Below are 16,049 nucleotides of genomic sequence, written 5' to 3'. Positions count from 1 at the left end.
CCAGTGTATGACTCTGCCTGGATTGGACTCTGTATTCTGGAATAAACTGTACTCTTAACATCAGAAACCTTGTATTGTGCTGTGCATTTGGGTCCGTCATCTACACCGCCCTGACAGGAACAGGCGGACATATTTTTATCGGACATGTTGTACTCCATCTCTGATGAGGTTTGGCATTCAGCGGTCTTGATGTAATCTGCAGATGAGACAAAACTTTCAGAACTGTTAACTGCAGTCCTCAAAGTTGCTGAGGGACTGAGCTTGCAGTGTTCCATTGCAGCCTTACAGTTATACAGTATACATTCACTGGAGCTATTAAACAGAGTCCTTGTGTTTCTTTGCGGAAGAAAAGATAACAGTCTAAAACCTTGCAGCCGAACAAAGAACAACTAAAGGATAATCCACAGGAGAATTGCGTGGATAACTTCTAAGTCTAGAGCTCCATATGCTGCAAGCTTCTAATGGAGCTCGGGGCACAGTCTCCACTTCGGCGACAGGAGCAGTGATGGGAGCTGGGGGCGGAGCTACGGCAGACACGGCTGCTGAGAGTATGTTGGAGATAAAGTGTTAAAGTGTGTTAATGTTATCCAGAGCTGTTTGTGCTGCCGACAATGATCCTGATAGTAGTGCAGGATCCTGCTGAGATAGGCAGCAAGCAGCGGCATGGGAAACCAGCTCCCTCTGTAACACAAGGAACACCGCTACCATTTCCAAGACTCTCAAGACTACGAGGAACTGTGGCACAACCCAGATGAGGTCACACACTTTATTGAACCCATAGGCTTGATCTGTGGATGCAGACACTGCGACCATAGTCCAGACAGAATCGAATAACAAACCCCAAAAACGAAAGTTGACCTGCTCTGGTGCAACTGAAGCCATAGCAAATCATAGCAAAAAGTCAAAATTAAGCAGAGCAGGCAACAACACGAACACAAGGACACAGACAAGCTTACACAAACTAAACGCTTAGCTGTGCTAATACACAAACTAAGGGTCGGCTGGGTTGGTTTTACCACATTACAAATGTGGTAAAAGAGAGGCGCTACTTAGGAGGAGAAGTGGAGGAACGACAGGCTATGCTCACACAGAGCGGGGAGATACTGGGGGACCGGGGTTGCAGACCCCTGCCTTAACCGTTTCACTGGTCGTGACCAGAGACCAGGTCACACTGAGAAAGGGAATGGAGAGAGACTGCCATGACCCAAATACTTGCATTACCAATTACAGTGATATGAAAAAGTCTAACTAAACTACATGCCCTGTGTGGAAAAAGTGTTTGCTCCCTAAACCTAATAACTGTTTGGGCCACCCTTAGCAGAAACAACTGCAGTCAACCATTTTCGAGAAGTTGCAATGAGTCTGTTATAGCACTGTGGAGGAATTTTGGCCCACTCATCTTTGCAGAATTGTTGTAATTCAGCCACAGGTTTCAAGCATGAACCGCCTTTTTAAGGTCATGCCACAGCATCTCAATTGGATTTAGGTCAGGACTTTGACTAGGCCACTCCAAAATCTTCATTTAGTTTTAATTCAGCGATTCAGAAGTGGATTTGTTGGTGTGCTTTGGATCATTCTGCTGCTGCCGAATCCAAGTTCTCTTCAGCTGTACAACAGATGGCCGGACATTCTCCTTCAGGATATCAGACACATTAAAGTGTGACAAACATGCAAAAGAAAAGAAATCAGTAAGGGGTCAAAAACTTTTTCACACCACTGTAATAATTTATTAAATCTACACACAAATATAGACTAACTGCATACAACGGAAACAAAAGTAAACGCAGTTTAGCGATTGACTAACCAGACATATCGACCACGGCAAAGGATCAAACAATGACTTTGCAATTAGAGGACGACCTCCCTACCAAATGCGCTATTGCCGCAGAAGCGGACACCTCTAGTTCTGGTCCCTCCTGACGGTCCGGTGCCGACCCGCCCAGTTCTAATTCTTGATGGTCCGATGAAGTAAACCCCTTACCATACTCCTTATTCCTAGTGGTCCAAAATAGACCAAGCCAGTCTCACCTCCTGGTAGTCTGGAGATGATCACGCCTGCTCTGGCTCCTGTGCCCTCTGCTCTCATGTCTAAAGGTGTTTACCCTGGGGCTCCTGGAAGTCTGCTGACAACCATGTCTGCTTCCGACATGGTTGACAGACATGGGGCTCCTGGAAGTCTGCTGACAACCATGTCTGCCTCAGTTCCTGGTGGTCCGGAGAGGACCGCATCAGCCTCAGCTTCTGGTGATCCAAGCAATCTTCCCTGGCCGTTTTGGACTTTCAGGCTGGGCTGGTGTCCGTGCCTCCGTCGCCTTCTTCAACAACGGTGGCTTTGCCTCCTGCGACGCCGGCCTCCCAGAGCTCTACGGTTGCTCTTGGGCACGGAGTGTGCCGTTCTGGCACTCTTTTTGTCGTTGCACTCTTTGAAAGGAGGGTTTGGACTCTATTGTTTCCCCTGGATTATGGACATTTCTTGGACTCATTGTTGGGTGTAATTCAGGTACTTGGTTTCTGTGTCTTGACTGTGTTTTTCTTTCAATGGACAGTTTGTATATAGACCACCAGCTGCCTTCAGGGGAAAAATCCAAAAAACTAGTCCACTTCAATCCCCCAAAAGAGTACAGGTTCAAAATCTTTACTCCGATGAGATAGACTGTTTTTTTCACATGTTCTATACCTAACTTAGGGGTCCCAAAAGACAGTAATTGACTTTCCCCTTCCTACCACTCCAAGTGGAAACACACAGGGAAAAACATACTGATAATCATCATCCCACTAGTCAGAGTATTATTTTCTGCAAACACTCACAGGACCTCTGGTAAATTAAGACAGAACATTTTCCACCACTTTGTTTATCAGCCTTGGTAACTTCCATTCGTTGTTCCATTCCAAAAGTCAGTCAACCTTTGGTCGACTTCTTATTTAACAACTGTCCTGAGATGGGGCAGTCCTGCCTTATTTGAACAAACATAATACAAATATTAACATTTAATCCTCATCCCGATTTACAAGAATGCCCAAGAAGATTTAGCAGACAGTGCTATTTACTGTAAAGTACCATAGTGCCACTGGTCTGCAATTCTGAAGCATGGCCAGATCACCTTTTTGGGGTAGTAGGGCTAAAAAGTCCATCAACGGGAGACAGGAAGAAATCCAGCACTCAAATGTTCTTAAAAACACAAGTGCAATCCAAGAATAATAAAAATGCTTTAAAAGAGACTGATCATACTTTTCATGTTAAAGAATATTGGACTTCAGTGTCTCAGTAAGGTCTCTGTAAATTTTCATTCCATAAAACCCTTTAGATCGTCCACACTTCCCGTTTTTAATGTGTGGTTTTCATTCCCATCAGTAAAAGGTCTGTTTTATGGGCGTGTCGCAAGCGAAGCTGCTGGCCACACCTCTATGCAGAAGTAAAATTAAGGATGCAATCCACCACGATCCTCCACAGAAGACCCACTATAGGACTCACGCCATGCATGGTAATTAAATACATTCTAACAGAGCTACAGTACGACAATGGCCAGCTGATCCGGTAGCCTAGTACAACTACAACAACATCTATGATCATGAATCTGACCCTGAAGCTGGAGAGGCTATCGAAGTCACTACATTTCGGCTGATGCAAGATGTGTCTCAGTGGTAATGTCACATGTACTTCAATTTATTTGATTTATGTAATTTGCAAAGCGACTAGTGGTTACTAATGCTTATGCTAAATGGCCTATGCAGCTTGAATATTCATAACACGACTCACCTGGAAAACTCCCATTAACAGAAAACACTGCTTTAGCTTACATTATACAAAAAAATAAAAGTTTGAGAGTATAGTTGAAATAATATAAATATATTTTACACTTTTTTTCCACTCGTTTTTTTCTTGTGCTGCTGCTCTGACTTAATTTTAATAAAAAAATTATGCATTAATATTTAAAACAATCACTGCATGACCTACCTGGGAAAGGTACCTGGGAAACAAAGCATTGGTTCAAATTATATACTGATCTAAAATATTTTTACTGTATTTAGTAATTTTTTTGATCATTCTTGATAAACCTGACAGTAATATGTCTCTACATCTAAAGTTGTTACAGGTATCTAGTCTACAGAGGCTAGTGAGCTGGTGCTGGGGATTCCTGGGGGGAGTTGTCATCTCTTCATGCGTGGGTCGTAGATCAAGACAGAGTTTTCTGATGGATAAAACACTCAATGTATGTTGGATTTAGACCACCTGTGGAATAACTCATTTGAGTAGAAATGTGATTTTTTGTGTGTGCATCAAGAATCTTTGTAAACAACTATATTTTTAATTTATATTTACATATGGTTTTTTTTCTTATGGCCAGTTCACCTTTATAGCTTAGCATAATACAAAGAGAAAAAAAATGTAATTTCAATACTATGATTTCCTAAATAAAAATGTTTTCCCCTCATAAAAACAGAGTTCAGTGAAATATGTAATAGTTAAAGCCAACTTTATTGTAATCCAGTAAATGCACCGTTACTCCAAAGCTGGAACAAACCTTTATGGCCAATGTGTATAGGTTATTGAGTGAGTTGAGACGTCTGGGGGTTTGAGGACAAAAGCTTTTGCAGGGCCTTGCAGATGAAATGCTTGATAGAAGTAGGGTAAGCAGACCATGTCCTGGGTTGGGGGTAAACTTGGTTATGTTGGAGATTTGTTTCTGCAACAGGACAGGTACATGTATAGTTGTAGACAGATGACCAGGGAGATGTGGTGATCCTTGTTCTCATCACTATTTGGAAGACTGAGCGGAAGCAGTCCTCTACCAGGTGGAAGCTGTGGCTGTCCATCATCAAAAAAGGTACTGCAATCAGAATTGTATATTAGTGAAATGTTGAGTATTATGTAGGTCACAACCTTCTCTAGAGTAACAATACGCAATACCAGAAAAAAAATTAAACCAAACAAGAGGACAGGCATGCCTGTGCTAAAACAACAGATAAACATATTTGTAACAATTCAAATATAAAATCTAAACAGTGTATACCAATTAAATTAAAAATCTTCTATTGCCTAGGAAATGATCTTACAGTTGTTAAATGTACATACCTTCAACCCTGAGCTGAGCAGCAGATGTTTGTGTACCAACAGTCTGAAATGATTTCTGTGTTTGACAACCTCCTTGCATGTGGGTAACTGGGATGTGCCCTCCTACTGTATAGAAAAAGACAATGTTACATTTACTGTAAATGGTATTATTGTATTGGTCCTACAAATATAATGGGTATAGTACAAGATATAGGTAACTGACCAGATAAGCAGGAGTTATTGTAGAGACGTGACTAATTAGCAACTAAGCTTGCAACACAACAGAGTTACCATACATGTTAGAATTTGATAGAACAATGACATAACCCCAAATCACAAATCGATTTTGGCTGTGACACAGGATGGGATAATAACAGACATAGAGGTGCTCATCTGCAATTTGTTATTGTAGTGATCACCCAGCTGTAGCTCTAAAGTGCAAAGGGCTAACAGCTAACAGCGTGCTAACGCATAACTCACCACACAAATAGGAGCGGCAGCACATATCAACAGGACAAAAGCTCGATCCACTGCTCCCTGCCTGTAGCCAATCGAAGGCCAATGACTAGTGATTGAAGCAAATGACTACTATTTGCGGTGCCCCACACAGGTGGGTGATTGCAGCAACCCAAAGCAGCACATTTTAAGGGAACAATAGCTCAGTTGACTGGCTGTAGCCGTTAGCATAGCTAGCTATTAGCTTTCCTCACACATGAGGGTTACTACATTTTAAACAGACAAACTGACATATTAAGACATCGTAATATAAAGAACGTACTTACTACAGCGAGTGGATGACGGATTGCAGGAACAGATCCTTTCTTTAACCGGAGCTGTGAAACAAACCCAGCATTGTAGCACCCCTGTTCCCGAAGCAGTTGGAAGTGAAATAAAGTCCACATACATACAAATGCTAAAGCAATGTTGCCTGCGCTGGTCAGTTTAAAATAAAAGTAACCCACAAAGTTCTCACTTGTTAAACCCTTGGCAAAGTGAATAGACTTTGGTGTTGGTCAAAACACCCAAGAACTTAATCTGAAACTGAAAAGAACCTATGGGAGGACTTGGGCGCTGCAATGTTCTTCTTCATGTTCTTCTGCTCACGGTAAATGAGAGGGGGAAAATGGTGCAAGTCCAGTTTTGGTTCGTATCATCCTGGGGGTGGTGGTTCAGGATTTGCAGGGAGGAGTCATCCCGTGACGAAACATGAGGGACGATTTCAGAACAGAAAGGCGTCTGTCTCCACTGGTTAAAGTTGCAAAATGTGAAAAAAGGAGCAAATGCACTTCTACAGTGCTCAGTGTGAACGTGACCCATAGAGTCAAATACAGAGGAATGTCTAAAAGTGGATTTTGCATGATTGGTCCTCTTTAAAAAAAAGTCACTAGAAAGACCATGAATGCCAAGTTTACGTCCTGCCGCAATTTGATTGACACCTTACGTTAGCTCATTGTTCCACGTCCAGAAGAGCTCTCTTGTCATGGGTTAAGGTGAGGAAATTCTAAAAGTTCAGTCCGACTGCAGTACAGGAGTCTGAGCAAACAATGTAGAGTAAAAATCCTTTATATTTTCCATATATATTTAATGTTTCTCTCTTTAGTGTTCCTGGTCTGCAGTTCGCATCCATTTTTTACCGCTTTTCCCATTCGGGGTTGCAGGGGGTGAGGGGTGGGTGGGGGGGCGCTGGAGCCTATCCCAGCTTGCTAAGGGCGAGAGCCCTGTACTGTACTTGTTACAATTATATGAGACAATTAATAAATCTTCAATCTTGAATCTAACCCCTAGGTTATTGATAACAGAAAAGTAATCAGAGAAGGCAAACCTTTGTCACCTGCAACCACTTCACCAGCTCCTTTATATGGGATGTATAAACTGGATGGAGTGCAGCAACACAAAGGTTATAATGTCTTTGCTGAAGACACTAGATTGAGATGAGCTGCTCACCCTAGAGATGAAATCGCACCATTTTTGCACTCCATCTGAGCCCTCTTTATTCACAAATTTTAGAGGGCTATGAGGAGGCAATAGCTGAACAGATGGAGCACTAAGACACTTTACTGATGGTAAGGAGGAAGTGTACACATGGCTGAGTTCAGAGCTTCACTCTTCTGCCTGAACTGAACTTCCACTAGTGCTTTTTTGTTATAAAGATAACAACAGCTAGAAATGATACATGGTATGAGTACTATTTTATGCTAAATGAAAAACAAAGTTACAATTATTGAACTATTAAAATTCATTTTGAAACACATTTTAGATGGTATTTGTCAAATTCAGGGTAAGTCACTCACTGCAGCAAATCTTGACAGCTGTTAATATGAACTATGTACAGATTGTCCATAGACTGGACTTTAACATGTTTGCTGTGTTTGTAAAATGGCAACATACTGTTCAACTATCCTAAAAAAACCAAGTCCATTATCAAGATAATCCATAAAATTCCTTTATCCTGATTTTATATTATGTTTAAGTTTTTTAAATATATGTAAACTCTAAATTAATTCATATGTCTGTTATGGAAATGTTTTTTTAATATAAACTACTACTACTTCTCTTTTGGCTTCTCCCATCAGGGGTTCCCACAGCAGATCATCCTTTTCCACCTCACTCTATCATGGGCATCTTCACGGTCACACCAGCCTACCCTCCTCTGTTATCACATCCATGTATCTCATCCTTGGTCGTCCTCTTGCCTGGCAGCTCAATCTCCAACATCCTTCTACCAATATATTCACTCTCCCTCCTCTGCACATGTCCAAACCATCTCAGTCTGGCCTCTGACTTTGTTGCTAACACAGGCAACGTGAGCCGTCCCTCTGATGACCTTGTTCCTCATTCTGTCCAACCTCGTCACTCCTAAGGAGAACCTCAACATCTTCGTCCCTCACTCTCTTGTCTCTTTGTCACAACCTATAGAGCAGAGCTGGTCCCACCACTGTCTTGTGCACCTTTGCTTTGAGCCTTGCTGACACTTTCCTCCTTATCCACAAACATCATTGTCCAGGATTCCTGAGATTCCTGTCTGACCAGTCTGTCCATCAGTCTAACCTGTCTGTCCATCAGCATAGCAAACAAGAAGGGACTCAAAGCTGATCGTTGGTGTAGTCCCACCTCCACCTTGAACTCCTCTGTATGACCTACAGCCCATCTCACCTTCGTCATACTCCTCTCATACATCCTGGACATACTTTTCTGCCTCTCCTGACAACCTCATCCAGTACCACAGCTCCTTCCTCAGCACCCTATCATATGCCTTCTCTAGATCCCCAAAGACACAATGGAGCTACTTCTGACCATCTCTGTACTTTTCCATCAACATTCTCAAAGCAAAAATGGCATCGGTGGTGCTCTGCTGCTCACAAATATCCACCTTCTTCTTAAGCCTGGCTTCCACTACTCTTTCCCACATTATGAAGCTTTCCCAGCTTCATAATGTGCTCCTACTTCCGCTCTTGTCACTCAAACAACATGTGTGTAAAGGTCACGTGTAGTATTCCCTGTAGAATAGACTTTGAGCTCTTGGGCAGTGTTGCATGAGAAACCATCATGCTACCATAATGAATAAAAGTACATGGGATAGTAGTACATTGGAAAAACCAACCCTTACATAACTAAATGAATGCTAAAACAGCTCTGCAGCTCTGTTAAAATAAGACATGGGCCTAAAAGTTAATATTTTATGCTTATTTCCACAGCCATTACAGTATGTGGACATTAATCTAGTAGGTTGACCAGAATGACCACAATTAGCTAATCAATGCATGCCAATGTTCTTATTTTTTTTTGGCTGGAGCACACAAAATACAGCCTAATTTAATTTGAGATTTAAATCATAACCATAAAAGTACTGAGCTCTCACATGAACTAAAAGGTAGAGCACCTCAAACTTATAGGTATGTAACTCGTACAAAGCACAATTGCAACTGATAAAAATGTTATGCACTCTGAGACCAGACTGGACTGAACCCAAACACAATCACAAGGAGAGGAATGACAAAGTTTATTTAAGGGAAAATGAGTAGAATATCAACGCTCTAAAAATCACTGCCAGGGCAGGGAAGTAATCTCTAAGAACTAAAGGGTAATGAAATGAAATTAATGAAAACCTAATACTAACAGCGTAAACATGACTATGGAAAAATCCATCTAAATAGAGCGATACGACCGGCTGGTATTACCTAAATATAACAATTGGCAGTTCATGGGTCTTTTGTGGTTGATAAGTAGTGATCAAACTTCTTCAGAAGCAAAGACAGTTCAACGTGCATTAGCTAGGACAACAAAAGCTCTGGCTCAGCCTTTTTCAAAATTCCTGCTTATGTTTGAAACAGGTCAAATATACCTCTGTTCACGTGTCCCCACAGATCCAGTTTGGCTTTAAATGCAGCTACTTTAAATGACAGTCGTCATTTTCCCCTGAAGTGACAGATTGTGTTCATTGAGCAGGTTGAATATGTCACTCGAGTAAGTACGTTAATTGACCAATTCCTTGTCACTGAAATGTGCAGCCTGTAGTGACTTTTTTCATGTGAGAAATATTTGCAGCGACTCTGCAATGAATCTCCCTCGGGATAACCATCGTATTTCTGTGTATAGGAGAAGGTGTCTATGTTCCGCATCCATCTCCTCACAAAGCTGCTTGAACAGGCAAGAGTTAAGGGCATGTGCTTTCATGTGGGTAATAACTTCAATAACTACATTGTCCAATACATATTTAAGTTCAGGTGGCATTTTTCTGCTAATATCAGTAGACTCATCAATCTGGTGTGTGTACCATGGTGGTGCATTAATCCTCTCCAACAATTGTGTCTCAGTGTCCTCTGCTACGTCCCCAATGCGCCAAGTAAAGAGGCACCTGTGCGATCTTTTTAATCACAACCTCTACCAGAATTTTCCAGCAAATGTCTTTAGTGGTTGGATCAGTTCTTCACCAATAGTGAAAATACTCTAAAGTCGTCTAATGACGAATGCTTAATCCTCCTTGCTGCGTTAGAGACACTACATAGTATGTAGCGCGGGTTTGTTGCCTGTTGTATTAAATTAAAATAATAAAAATTATTTTAGGTCCTCCTTGTATTGTCTGTTAAATGCATCTTTTTGTCCTTTGAAGTTGTAGGCTCTTTATCTGTCTCCTCACTGACTTACACTTACCCTGCGCAAAGTAACTTTTTTCAAACATGTTCGCTTTTGGTCCATTTCGATAGCTTGGGGGTTTCAATGTAGCTGTAACGTAGTGTCCCTTTAAGAAAGTAGCTTACGTAGGTACAGTAAGACTGTGACTGAGGGAAACATCTTGATTTGCGTCAAAAATGAGATTCATATGATTTCATATGATGATTCTGTTATGTATTGGTGCCAATTGACCCAAGGACCAGTACCGGTCCACAGCCCAGGGGTTGGGGACTATTGCTTTACAGCGTCTTGTCTAATCACTCCCTGCAGTAGTCCAGACCAAGCCAATCTTAAAAACACCCACCTCCCTGGACCTGAGCCATCTGGGTTTCCATCAAACTCTTCCCTACAGTATCATCATGGCTGTTGGCACCCTGGCAGCATGTACGACATTGACACCACAGTGATTGCCTACCACCACCAACAGAGCGGTTTAACACTGCAAGCCCAGAGCTGCTCCTCTGCTGTTTATTTTCCTCCTCAGTTTGTATGCATTTACGCTCCTGCTGTCAATTATAAAGCAAACAATCCCATAAAGTCTGCAAATGAACACTTTGATTGCGATGTGCAAACTTTCCAGGCTGCCAGAGCCATCTCTGCTGTCAGCAGAGGCTCCTACAATACAGTGTGGCTCTGAAACCCTTCAGTGTCATCCACAGATTTGTGGTTCCAGCCTTCCACTTACAAAATTAACTTTTATATAATTATAACAACAGCTGAAACACCAAACTGCTCATGATACAACCATGCAAGGAACCAGTAGGCAGCGCCTGATCCATGAGGAGAACAGAAAGGCCTCAGGAATGTTATAAGATAATATTGGCTATTTCTGTAAACTAAAAACTGTAAAATGTTGTAATTACATTCTTACATTCTTCTTGAGAGATGGGTGGAACTTGACAGAAAGGATAAAGATGATTCTGCTGCAGATGGGATTTTATACTAATCAACAGCCACAGTGATTTCTGTGTTCAGAACTCTGGTTGAAAAAAAAATTGAAAGTGAGGCAGGTGAGGTGTGATAAGTTTGTCAAAACACATCATAAAGCTGTAATCCCTTCTAAAAGAAGAAACGGTGAATAATGCTTCAGGTTGAAACACTTGCTTCAGTAAAATGATTGCAGCTCTGGCAGCCAGATGTGCTTCAAGCTTGCTGAGGTGAACCACAGTCACATTCATGCCACAAACAGACTGTTGACATGCCCCACATATAGTCACATATGGCCATCCTTCAGCCGCAGCCACAACCAGGTGAAAAGCCACCTATTCAAAACAAGTAATCATCAATTTCATTTAAATGGGGGGTCGACGGCGTAACAATACAGCGTGATAAGCTCCAATGGAGCCGCCAGTGTTCTACTCAATCCCGCAACGAAATGTACATGCTGAACGTGTCAATAGCCGTACCTTCCCGTTGTAAGCTGCTGCGGATGGGTGTCGGTCAAACGGAATAGTTATCCAGCTTTTACATGTCGGCCGTAGAAGCACTATCAACCGACTGTGGATCTGTCGGGAATGCAGACAAGACGGTCCTATGACATTGGTAGAAATGTATTTGCTTTTTTATCCATTTGACGTGCGGCACAGTTTAGCCGCGGTCGTCGCTCGTCGGTTCCTTCCCACAGCGCAGCGGTCTTCTGATGGCAGCTCATCGGTTAACACTGGGATCCATCACGGCGGGGAAAACGCAGCTTGGAGTCTGACGCCGCTGCTGCAGTGTTTAGTCCGTCGAGACGCGGGATGAGAGCGGAGGTGGGGGTGGGTGCGTGCGAGGGCCCACGACCACGACACAACGCCGCGCTCCGAAATGAACTCATCGGACTCGAAATCGCGTTCTCATGAGCAAGCGGTGGTTGATGAATCATTATGCGCACAGAGAGGCAGGATGTGTGTGTGCATGCGTGTGTGTGTGTGTGTGTGTGCGTGCGTGCGTGTGTGCGAGCGTGCGTACGTGCGTTCCTGCGAGGAGTGATGCTGTTTGGTGATTCAAGGGCAGAAGTAAGAAAAAGAGGTTCCGTGCATAGCCCACTTTTTATAAATTGCCTGCTACAGCTTTTGCTTTATGTGTTCATTCGCACATGTAAATGTGAATCAGACAAGAATCTGGGATTCTTGCAGCCTGGATATTAGCCTGCACGCCAGGAGACATAAGCCGGGCATAAAAGTGTTTTAATAATAACAATTTGGATTAGATATAATAAGATATTAGAAAACTATAAAAAAAATGTTACAACACCAAATGGAGGATTCATGGTTTATGTCTAGATACTGTTTTAAAGTTTAAATGGTGTCTGTATCCTGAAGTATTCCAATGTTATTCAAGTTACAATAGGAAATAGGAAGGTAAAAACATGTTCCCCTTTAATTTTAATCGGGGAAAAATGAAAAAGAAATATTCTGAAAACCACAATCTATATGAACTGAAAGGTCTGGGTTCAAGCGCCTCCATGGTCGATAGACACTGAACTGCAAGTTGCTCAAGAATTCCTCCAGAATTAAAAAACACATAAATTATATAGTAGATGTTATATTTAAAGTGTTGCTGAATATATCTAGAGTGAAATAGAAGTGGCTTAAGTTTAATTTCAAAATAAACAATAACAGGAAGTATTCATAATTAAGTCATTAAATAAATGTTAGCTGACTTGATCCTAACAGTAAAAATTTAGAAAAACCTGCTGATTGTTATATGCATACTAACTAGGAGCTCTCACTATGATTTGGAGATAGCTGCTGCAACTGACAACAAAAAACGTGACTTTTAACACTGAAAAAATATTAACAGTTCACTGGCCTCTCAATTGAGCACCGGGCCATGAGTAACAAACATGGTAAGAACCCAAATGCATGATCACAAGACAGACAAAAGGGATAAATAATTTAATACCAAAAGATGACGAATACAGTATAATGCGGACAGAGAATACTAAACAATTAAACAACACTGCATAATACAGGCAAAGTTCTAAACAATAGACGAACATGCATGAAGGAACAAGTAACCCAACAGCTCACAAATTAACCGAAAATCCTAGATACCTTAAAAACAAAGCTAAAGGGCCAGGTGAACGCAATACACTATTTACACACGACAACCAAAACTTGAAATCACGTCACAGCAGTTGGTCACCAACCAACACAACAGCGCCTCCAGGTGGTTAAAGGGCCGGACTGTAACACTGGTAGAATTTTCCAACTCTGTAACATTACTGAAGCTTTAAAGTAAAATGAATATATAATAATAATTTTATAATATAAAATTAAATATATCATAATAACTCACCTTTAATAATTTCCTTGCTGGTCATTTGTAAGTTTGTCGTACTTTTAGAATTTTTATGTGGGTAAATGAATATGTATCCTACTATAATTCTCATCATCATCATTCTGAGCATGATAATGTTCTACATGTTGTGTCTTTATAGTTTGCATGTTGCAAAGCAGCTACTTCAGTTCAGCTGTTACAAACCTCAGCACTGCGGTTTGTCACAACGCACATACAGTCTGTAAAAGCTATTACACGGTGAGCTAATGTTACTCATGAATAATTGTCAAAGTGAATAATGGCTACAGAGATGTTTGAACACACAAATTATAGGAACACACAGAAAGGTCTGTGGCAAGAGCAACTGCATGAATATGATTAATCTGCACCTTGAAATACAACTGCCAATAAAAGACAGGCTGCCCTCTCCAGACTAATGCCCAGTATCACAAGCATTAGGAATAGCTGATTGGATAAGACAATGACTATTATCTGTGCATCTGATCCAAGGGTGGATCCAAAGGGGCGGTAAAGCAGCCAATGCTTGTGTTTTTGTTTGCCTCTTTCATAGGACTTTGCTCCGATATCTGATGCTATTTTCTTTAGTTTGCAACAACAGAGGCAGTGAGTATCTACTGAAAAATAACTACCTGCCAGTTTTTCCAGATATCCGATAATTACTGGTATCATATTTATACTATAGTGTTGGGGCCTGTACGATTCAAGATACTGTAGACTCTGTATAAAATTGTTTTAGCATTTCTGTTCACCCAAAAATTGTTTTCACTGATACCTGGTTGGCTCCTCCAGTCTGTCATTCACATAAGCAGTGCAGTTGTGTAGAAATATTTAAAGACTTATGTCCATTTCATACTCTCCACTGTACTGCTCCATTGTGAATTTTTATGGTCCCAGACATGTCATCTCATCCATCCATCCATTTTCTTAATCGCTTACTCCCTAGTGCGGGGTCACGGGGGTGCAGACAACCATTCACTCACACCTACGGGCAATGGAGAGAAGCCAATCAACCTAATGCACGTCTTTGGACTGTGGGAGGAAGCCGGAGAACCCGGAGAGAACCCACGCAAACACGGGGAGAACGTGCAAACTCCACACAGGAGTGGTGTGGGGTTTATTACTGTCAACTCACAGCTAGCAGGGTCTGGCTTTAGGTCCAATGGTTCCGCCAGGTGTAGAGTGTAGAGCTCCTCCTTGTGTCTGTGTGGGTTTTCTGCAGCTAGTTCAGCTTTCTCCCATTTTCCAAAGTCATGTCATTCAGTTAACTGGTGACTGTCTGTAAGCAGGAATGACTGTCTGTGATAGACTGGCAACTAGTCCAGGGTCCACTTAGCCTCTCAACAACTTGCAACTGAGATTGCCTTCAGCACTCCTGCGAACCAGAACGAATGGACAGTTAGATGGATACATTATCAGTATATAAAAAAACTATTATTTCCTCAGCATTGTGATCTATGAACAAATTGTCATACATTGCTGGAGAGAAAATCAAAACATTGGGATAATTGCTGCTTTGTCTCTAGTCTCCCAGTGTGTGATCAAACCAGTGAGTAGTGTATGATACTGTATCCATGAGTGTTTGGAGGAGGGAGAAAGCTGTTCCACCATCAACTGCCAAGCTGTGTTGTGAACGTGGTCAGATCAGTGCGTTCTCTCAATGACAATCTGTTTTATGTAACAATTTCCATCTTCAGAACGGGGTCCAGGACTATTAAACTGTTTCTCAGATTGCAGCATTTCTGCCAGGTGTTGCTTTCACACTCCATCTTTCTGAAGCTTACAGGTATTACATGGCCATTCTGGACATGCAGTTGTTCTTACATTTAATGCTATATGGTGTACTGGATTGTACTGGATTGTGTTGTTAAGGGAATAAAAATAAAATTACTAATTAGTTTTCCCAAATACATATAAATGACTGGAGGAAGGAGGCAGTAACACTCATACTGTTCATGTTTCGCCCGTTACCCGTGCTGTCAGCTTTAGCTCATTTTAAGAAAAGACTCCCTTCCTTCTAAGCTTGGCTCCACTAAGCCAACACAGTAGATGGCTTTGTAAAAGCGAGCCTCAAAGTAATTTTCATTAAGACACATTAAATGATTGGACATCAAACATTTGCCCCAGGGGTTCTAGATGAAATATTTCAGAGACTCAGCTAGGTCTTTAGGCTACGGTCATTGGCAATGCACCCACTGGTTGTAGAAAAAACTTAATTAACCTAATGTTGGTGCTAGGTGGTCGTGCACCACAAATCATGAGGCTTCATCTTCAGAAAACATTTTGTTAAATGTTCTACCAGTATTGCTTGAACATTTTTTGTCTCATGCTGTCATCACAACTGGAATGAATCACAGTACTGTATAAGTGAAACATCCTTAAACACTATACTGTATGTTCTTCTTCAATAGCACACGTTTCCCAAAATAGGCAGAGTCCAGAGAGCGTGCCCAGAGGCATGCATGGTTTTTCCTGTGGAGGATTTGCATTAAAACACAGACTGCTCCTCATGCTCTTTCCCCCCAAGATATCCCCCCAATTA

At 41.6% G+C, this 16,049-nt stretch overlaps 1 protein-coding gene across 4 annotated transcripts in view; it reads right to left on the bottom strand.

Annotated features, from left to right (window-relative positions):
* dlgap4a (discs, large (Drosophila) homolog-associated protein 4a) overlaps positions 1-12,130 on the bottom strand; it is a 69,286-nt gene extending 57,156 nt beyond the window's left edge. For 2 of the 4 annotated variants that reach the window (XM_029155937.3, XM_029155936.3), the window contains exon 1: positions 11,632-12,129. The gene's annotated coding sequence lies outside the window, so the exon portion shown is untranslated. Of the gene's footprint in view, positions 1-11,631 lie in introns of all 4 variants that reach the window. The other 2 variants (XM_029155935.3, XM_029155938.3) reach the window with 2 other exon arrangements.
* Positions 12,131-16,049: the final 3,919 nt, after the last annotated feature.

The sequence above is a fragment of the Betta splendens genome, chromosome 7, assembly GCF_900634795.4.
Source record: "Betta splendens chromosome 7, fBetSpl5.4, whole genome shotgun sequence".
NCBI classification, from domain to species: domain Eukaryota; kingdom Metazoa; phylum Chordata; class Actinopteri; order Anabantiformes; family Osphronemidae; genus Betta; species Betta splendens.
The sequence above is the reverse complement of the archived record's forward strand: the minus strand, read 5'-3'. Positions and strand labels throughout refer to the sequence as shown.